The sequence below is a fragment of the Marmota flaviventris genome, chromosome 2 (genome assembly GCF_047511675.1).
Source record: "Marmota flaviventris isolate mMarFla1 chromosome 2, mMarFla1.hap1, whole genome shotgun sequence".
Lineage (NCBI taxonomy): Eukaryota > Metazoa > Chordata > Mammalia > Rodentia > Sciuridae > Marmota > Marmota flaviventris.
Window position 1 is genome coordinate 175,200,661 of NC_092499.1, and position 9,071 is coordinate 175,209,731.

The 9,071-nt window shown below is 40.7% G+C and overlaps 1 long non-coding RNA gene across 1 annotated transcript; it reads left to right on the forward strand.

Annotated features, from left to right (window-relative positions):
- Positions 1-214: 214 nt before the first annotated feature.
- LOC114079706 (uncharacterized) lies at positions 215-4,843 on the forward strand. The gene is made up of 2 exons (XR_003580522.2): positions 215-2,981; positions 4,605-4,843. It is a non-coding gene; the product is annotated as an uncharacterized lncRNA (long non-coding RNA).
- The last annotated feature ends 4,228 nt before the right edge of the window (positions 4,844-9,071 follow it).

Here is a 9,071-nt window from a genome sequence, read left to right on the forward strand (position 1 = left end):
CCTTTTTAAATTTGAGACCAGGTCTTTCTGAGTTATTTAAACCAAGTTATTTAGGCTGGCTTGGTATTTGTGGTCCTCCAGCCTCAGCCTCCTGAATTGAGTAGCATGTGTCTCCACATCTGGCTTGGCCAATTGATATTTGACAAGAGTTCCCAAATCCACTGGGGACTTTTTTTTTTTTTTTTTTTTTTTTTTTTTTTAAGGCTCTCACTATTTTACTTAGGCTGATCTCAAAACTCTTGAGCACAAGGGATCCTCTTTCTTTAACCTCTTGAGTAGATGGGACTATAGGTACGTGTCCCGTGTCTGGCTCAAAACTAGTCCAGGGGAGCGGAATCTGCAGCAAGTGGTTTTGGGACAATAGTAACCATAAGCAAGAGAATGAAGTTGGACATATTGTCACTTGTTAAAATGGATCAATAATTATTAAATACAAGAGCTAACCCTCTACAACTATTAGAAAAAAATTGGTAAATCATTTCCTTGGATTTGGCAGTGGTTTCTTAGATTGAACACCCAAAGCAGACCAGAAGAAAAGAATAGGTCAATAGGACTTCATCTGAGTTAACTTGTGGCAAAGGTGATGAATGTCAAAAGACCCTTGGGGGAGACTTTACAAGTCTAATAAGGGTTTAATATCAGACTGTTTAAATGTAAAATTAAACAGGTAAACCCATTAGAAAACTAGCAAAGGGATTGAACAGACATTCTTCAAAGAGTTACAACCAAGCAAGGTGTAGTACACACCTGTAATCCCATTGACTTGGGAAGCTGAAACAGTAAGGTTGCAAGTTTGAGGCCAGCCTCAAACAAATTGTTCAAGCAGCTCAGTGGGAAAGCCTCCCTGGGTTCAATTCCCAGTACCAAAAAATCAAATGTGAAAGATTGTTCAACGCCGTTGGTTGTTAAAAGAAGTGTAAAATCAAAATTGCAGTGAAATGCCACTTGACACCCACTAGGGTGACTTTTTTTTTTTAAAGAGAGAAAGAGAATTTTAATACTTATTTTTTTAGTTATTGGCGGACACAGCATCATTGTTTATATGTGGTGCTGAGGATCGAACCTGGGCCACACGCATGCCAGGCAAGCGCACTACCGCTTAAGCCACATCCCCAGCCCGGGTGATTTTAATGAGAAAAAAAATAACTTAGTGGTGACATGGAGAAATAGGAGCCCTCCTATAGTGTGGTGGGAACATGAAGTGATGCAGCAGCTATGGGAAGCAGTTTGGCAGATTCTGAAAGCTAAACAGAGTTAGCATATCTAAATGTATGTGGTATATGGTATACATTTGGTCTTGTCTCTGATTCCTATCAGGGCACCTAAAACTTGGGATTTCTGCTGTGATAGGAGGGTCTTGTTCTTCATCATGAGCCTCTTTGTATGCTTAGGCTACATGCTAATAAGGTGATTTAGGCCCCTAGATAGTCTCCAGATGGAAGCACTCACCAGGAAAACCAAGTGATTATAGACATTTGGAACTTCTAGCCCCACCCACCAGCCTCTGGAAGGCAGATCAAGCTCTATAAAAACTCAACAGAGATTTGGCAAGCTTTCAGGTTGCTGAGCATGTAGAGGGTGCTGTGTGTTCTGTTGCTGTGACAAAATACCTGAGAAAATCAACTTAAAGGAAGAAAAGATTTATTTATCCCAGTACTGAGGATTGAACCCAGGGGCAGTTTATCACTGAACCACACCCCCAACCTTTTTATATTAAGACAAGGTCTTTCTTGTCAAATTGTCAAGGCTGGCCTCTAATCTGAGATCATCCTGTCTCAGTCTCCCAAGTCACTGGGATTACTGGCATGGGACACTGCACCTGGCGAGAAAAATATTTATTTTGACTAACGGTTCGAATTTTCAATCTGCTCACTTAGCACATTGTTTCTGGGTGCCTGGGGAGGGAGAATATCATAGTGGGGAGTATATGGTGGAATAAAGCTGCTCACCTTGTGGTAGGCAGCTCAGGATATACCCTTCAAGGACATACCCACAGTGACCTACTCCCATCAGATAGGTCCCCCCTCTCCAAGTTTCCACCACTTCCCAGTAGTACCACCAGCTGGGATCACACTTTCAACATGTGAGTCTTCAGGGGACGCTTCAGATCCAAAGTAATAGGTCCCTGGAGATGGCAAGAGGCCCCTGGGTCCTTCCCCCATACCTTGCTCTGTGTACCTCATTTGGCTGTTCATCTGTCACAACTAGTAAATGCAAAAAGTGTTTCTTTGAGTTCTGTGAATTATCCTGGCAAATTGCCAAGGGGGCGGGGTGTTGAGAACTTTCATTTATAGATAAGTCTGTTAGAAGCACTAGGACTTTACTGGCATCTGAGGTGACAGACAGTCTTGTGGAACTGAGCCCTTAATCTGTAGGATCTGACACTTTGGTAAAATAATGTCAGAATTGAATTGAGTAATAGGGTACCCATTGGGTGCCTGCTGAATTGCTTAGAGTGTGGGGAAGAAAATCTCATATCTGGTCACAGAAGTTATGTATTGTTTGAGAAGAGCAGGAAACAGGGAGTGTGGTGTTCTTCAGAATTGGTGTCAGAAATGCAACAGGGAAAAAGTCTGCTTTTCCTGAAAGCGTTGACTCCTGGCTTGAGCTTCCTTTGCTACCTTAAACTTTGGGTCAGATTCCTGCTCAGCACTGCACATAGACATATATTAATCATTTAAGGAGTGTCTAAAAACTGGTAATACTATGTAGAGAGCCCTAAATTTACTTCACCTCTGCAAGGCTGAAGACACCAAGATAAGAGTAATTAAGATATTTTCAAAATTGCAGGAACAGCAATTCTTGCAGTAAGATCACCCTATGATAGAAACAGCCCTCTAAGTGGGAACAGTTACCCCATGATGGGAATTGACGCCATGCACCAAGGGGGGGCAGTCATCTCATGATGGGACATGAACTGCCCCCTCACACAACACCCGTTTCCCTGGCGCCAGCAGAACCATTGCAGAACCACCTTCGAGGTAATGATCCACCAGATCAGTTTGGCCAAGACTGCCCATCTGCACATGCTTCTTGACCCATGCTTTTGTTTCTTCCCTGACTTCCTGAAGCTCTTGTGACTACCCAGAAGACAGGGCTTAGAATATTGGTCACCCTGTTTCTTCCCAGTGTGGCCACACTGAATAACAAATTCTTTTTTTAAAAAATTTTTGGTAGTTGTAGATGGACGGAATGCCTTTATTTTGTCTATTTTTATGTGGTGCTGAGGATCGAACCCAGTGCCTCACGCATGCTAGGCAAGCTCTCTGCATGCTGAGCTACAGCCTCAGTCCTGAATAATAAATTCTTTTTTATTAGAGAGAGAAAGAGAATTTTAGTTTTTCGGTGGACACAACATCTTTATTTTATTTTTATGTGGTGCTGAGGATCGAACCCAGCGCCTCGTGCACGCAGGTGAGCATGCTACCGCTTGTGCCACATCCCCAGCCCATTAATAAATTCTTTAGCCACCATTCATCTCTCTCTGATTGAACTCTACAGGCAGCAGATGGCCAGATATAGTCTGTGGGACCCCTAGAATCACCCCTTTGGCATAAAATTCAAGTATCATCCAAAAGATGGTAACAAGTGTCCATTAATACATGAATAGATGAACAAATGTGGTTTATATTGACAATGGACTATTATTTAGCCATAAAAGTAATTAAATATTGGTAGATGCTACCACTTAGATGACCCTTGAAAACAATGTGTTAAGTAAAAAATTCCAAACATTAAAGAGCACCTATTGTATAAAATGCTTTTTTTCCTTTGGTAGGGTGCTGGGGATCAAACCCAGGGCCTCATGCACACTGAGCAAGCACTCTACCACTGAGCTATATTCCCAGGCCTATATGATTCCTTTTACATGATAGACAAATCTGTAGCAACAGAAAGCAGGGGTGGGGACAGAGGAAATAGAGAGTGACGACTGATTGGGTATAGGTGACTTCATAGAGTGATGACAAAGATGTGACAGAGCTAGCGGCCACACAGGTTTTGAATACACAAACTGTTCATAATGGTTATGTTTAATTGTTGCTATGCATGAGAAGTAGAAAGTTCAGTGATTCATTTTTAGAATACAGTATTTACCCTGAAATGTAAAATTACTGGGGATGAAAGACAAAACAGCCAGAGGGGAAAAACAGCAGAGTGGAGAGTTCCCAGCAGTTAACTCACTACAGCAGCAAAACAAACAAACAAACAAAAAAAAAAAACTCACTACAGCACAGTAGCCTGTGGATGTGGCAGATTCAAAGTTAATGCACCTGAATAGCCCCTTGCTGAACAGGAGGTGGGAAAGAGGTCAACCTAACCAACAGAGATAGCAGTACCTCTGCTAAGTAATACCTTAGATGAAGAAGTATGAATGGCGTGCCTGCCAGAATGCTGCACACAGCTCAAGAAGGCCTTCCTGGGCTGGGGATGTGGCTCAAGCGGTAGCGTGCTCGCCTGGCATGCGTGCGGCCCAGGTTCGATCCTCAGCACCACATACAAACAATGATGTTGTGTCCGTCAAAAACTGAAAAATAAATATTAAAAAATTCTCTCTCTTCTCTTTCTCTCTCTCTCTCTCTCTTTAAAAAAAAAAAAAAAAAAAGAAGGCCTTCCTGTCACCAAGAGAACCAAGGAAGATGGAGACAACTAAAGGTGCATCTCTTTAAATAACCCAACAGGAGACAGAAATACCTAGGTGAAATCTGGGATGATTGTGCACCCCATAGTACTCAGCCACCTTGCACAGTAGGGGATAAGATCCTGATTGGGACCACTCTGGGTGTGCCTGTTCACCAGCTACCTGATTTTGCAAGACCTTCATTAAAGTCTGGTTTCTACTGCACCTTGCATCTCTGAGTCCGTTCTTTGGGCAGGTGAGAAGGCTGCTCACACCATGTGAATTTTAGCTCAATTTAAAAAGAAAGAAAAGCAAGTTTTGTTTTTTTTCCCCCTCATCAAGAGTTGACCAGGGATTTTGGTTGTGGGAGGATATACCCAAAGGAGGAAAGACTGAATGAAAATGGAGTCGGTGCTGGGTCACTGGAGTAAGGACATCAGGGAGGTAGGTGAGTTTGGCAGTAGCTTTTGGTGAAAAGTCAATGGTTGGTTCAATATCAGGACCAATATTCTGAGCAGCATCAGTGCAAAATAGAGCTGAGGCAACTGTCTGGCTAGTTGCCATTCATCCGCCAGAAATGACCCAAAAGAGTTTTGTATTCCCAGCTGGAACTGAAAGGTAGGCACTCTTGGTTTTTATCTGTATGTAACAAGTATAATCACATAGGAGAAAAAAAAATAGAGTCACATTGCTTAGTGACTAACAGTGAAAATCCTCTTATGTCACAATTCTTGAAAATCCATTCAAATTCTCTTAAAAGTACAACTTACATGGTTTGTGTGTACAACCCTATGCATAAAAATCTTAGCTGTTGAGAACCACTGATGAGAAGGAAGAACAAAAGGGAGAAGTCTGTCATCTATATCCCGGCATTCTGACCGTTGTGTCTTTATGGTAGCTCCCAAGCCGCTGGTGGTGAGAGAGGTTGGAGGGGAGAATTAGAATGTACTCTGACGCTCCAGTTTTTATAGTAGGCCCTTATATAGCCCTTAGTTCATTCTAGTACGCTGGCCTGTGGCTTTGACGGCTAATTAATAGGCATTACTAGGTTTGCTCTTATGCTAAACTTCCGCTTGGTCAGAACCACATGCATGACATTCCATAGTTTATGCATTCTGCTTTTTTTTTTTTTTTTTAATATAGAGAACTGAATGTGTGGCTCATGCCTATTGTAATCCCAGTGATTTGGGAGTCTGAAGCAGCCTATCTGAAAACAAAGAATAAAAAAATAAAAGGCTGGGGATGTAGCTCAAGTAGTAAAGCACCCCTGGGTTCAACTGCTTAGTGAATAAATAAATAAATAAAATATATAAACATGCTAATTGAAGAATGACTTGAAAAAATATACTTGTAGTTCTAAATTAGTGCTAACCTTCTATTTACTTTTTGGATGTGTGTGTGTGTGTGTGTGTGTGTGTGAGAGAGAGAGATGATGATGATTAAACTCAAGGGCACTTAACCACTGAGCCACATCTCCAGCCCTTTTTATTTTGATACATCATCTTACTAGGTTGCTTACAGCCTTGCTAAGTTGCTGAGGCTGGATTTGAACATGCGATCCTCCTGTCTCAGCCTCCCAAGCTGCTGGGATTACAGGTGTGAGCCGCCATGCCCAGCTACTTGTTGAATTTTATGATCTTTATATACAACTTCTATTTCTTTCTTTTATATTTTATTTGTTCTAATTAGTTATACATGACAGTAGAATGCATTTTGACATATTGAACACAAATGGAGCACAACTTCTCATTCCTCTGGCTGTACATGGCGCAGAGTCACACCAGTGGTGTAATCATACATGCATATAGGGTAATAATGTCTGTCTCATTCTACCGTCCTTCCCATCTCCATAACCTCATTCCTCCCATCACTCCCCTCTACACAAACCAAAATTTCTTCATTCTTCCCTACCCCCCCACCCCCACCTCACTATGGATCAGCATTCTCTTATCAGAGAAAACATTCAACTTTTTTTGCAGGGGAGGGCAGTGTTGACTTATTTCACTTAGCATGATATTCTCTAGTTCCATACATTTACCTGCAAATGCCATAATTTCATTCTTATTTAAGGTTGCATAATATTCCATTGTGTATATATACCTCAGTTTCTTTATCCATTCACATGTTGAAGGGAATCTAGGTTGGGTCCATACCTTAGCTATTGTAAATTGAACTGCTATAAATATTGGTGTGGCTATGTCACTATAGTACACTGATTTTAAGTCCTTTGGGTATGGACCAGGGAGTGGGATAGCTGGGTCAAATGGTGGTTCCATTCCAAGTTTTTTGAGGTATCTCTATACTGCTTTCCATAGTGGTTGGACCAGTTTGCAGTTCTACCAGCCATGAATGAATGTCCTTTTCCCCCACATCATTGCCAACATTTATTATTACTTGTATTCTTGATAATTGCCATTCTGACTGTAGTGAGATGAAATCTTAGTTTTTCATTTGCATTTCTCTAATTGTTAGAGATGATGAACTTTTTTATATATTTGTTGATTGATTGTATTTCTTCTTCTTTGAAGTGTCTGTTCAGTTCCTTAGCCCATTTATTGATTGGGTTATTTGGGTTTTTTTTTGGAGTTAAGCTTTTTGAGTTCTTTATATATCCTGGAGATTAGTGCTCCATCTGAGGTGTATGTGATAAAGATTTTTTCCCATTCTGCAGGATTTTTTATCATGTGTTGATTATTTCCTTTGCCGAGAAGAAGCTTTTTAGTTTGAATCCATCCCATTTATTGATTCTTGATTTTACTGCTTGTGCTTTAGGAGTCTTGTTCAGGAAGTCAGGTCCTAAGCCAACATGATGAAGATTTGGGCCTACTTTCTCTTCTATTAGATGCAGGATCTCTGTTCTGGTGTCTAAGTCTCAGATCCACTTTGATTTGATTTTTATGCAGGGTGAGAGATAGAGGTTTAATTTCACTTTGCTACTATGGATTTCCAGTTTTTGCAGCACCATTTGTTGAATAGGCTATCTTTTCTCCAATATGTTTTTGGTGCCTTTGTCTCTGTATTTATGTGGGTTTGTCTCTGTGTCTTCTATTTTGTACCATTGGTCTACATGTCTATTTTGGTACCAATACCAAGCTGTTTTTGTTACTATTGTTCTGTAGTATAGTTTAAGATCTGGTATTGTGATGTTTCCTGCTTCAATCTTCTTGCTGAGGATTGCTTTGGCTATTCTGGGTCTCTTTTTTTCCAAATAAATTCATGATTGCTATTTCTAGTTCTATGAAGAATTTCATTTGGGATTTTTAATAGGAATTGCATTAAATCTGTATAACAATTTTGGTATTATGGTCATTTTGACTACATTAATTCTGCCTATCCAAGAGCATGGGAGATCTTTCCGTCTTTTAAGATCTTCTTCAATTGCTTTCTTTAGTGTTCTGTAGTTTTCTTTGTAGAGATCTTTCATCTCTTTTGTTAGATTGATTCCCAAGTATCTTATTTTTTTGAGGCTATTGTGAATGGTGTGGTTTTCCTAATTTCTCTTGCAGTGGATTCATTGCTTGTGTATAGAAATGCATTTGATTTATGTGTATTATTTTATATCCTGCTAATTTGCTGAATTCTTCTATTAGTTCTAGAAGTTTTCTGGTGGAATTGTTTGGATCTTCTAAATATAGATCATGTCATGTGCAAAGAGTGATAATTTGAGTTCTTCTTTTTTTTAATGTGTATCCCTTTCTAATTTCTAGGACTATATTGAATAGAAATGGTAAAAGAGGGCATCCCTATCTTGTTCCAGATTTTAGAGGAAACGCTTTCATTTTTTTTCTCCCTTTAGAATAATATTGACCTGGGGCTTAGCATAGATAGCTTTTACAATGTTGAGATATGTTCCTACTATCCCTAGTTTTTCTAGTGTTTTGAACACCAAGAGGTGCTGTATTTTGTCAAATGCTTTCTCTACATCTGTTGAGATAATCATGATTCTTGTCTTTAGGTGCCTCAGTCTGGCTGGGCACAAATCACGAGCCACTGAAGCAGGAACAAACTTTATTTCTGAACTCCACCAGCACACTCCACACACGCTCCTGGGAAAAATGCCGAACCATGCCACGCGGCTCCTCCCGGGACACACTATTCCAACAGGAAATCCCTCCTCCGGAATTCCCTCCTACCACACTTCCCCAACCAATGGGAACTCTCCTGGAATCCCGCGAGAGCTCCAAAGTAGCAGGCCAAGGCAGACAGCAGGGGTCTAATCTCCAATTGAATGCGCATCTTAACATAATCATTATCTCAATGGCTTGCTGGGGTCACCTTTCAACCAAAAATGCCATGCATCATTCCTACTTGGCTGTGGCTCTCAGCATCTCCCCCCTTCTGTTTAATTAAACAACAAGCAATGTGGCTTAGGGACCGTGCCTGTTAGGTTGTCCAATACAACATATGGTTCTTACCCGTCATCGGATGAGCTGACCTCTAGGCGTCAGCCTCC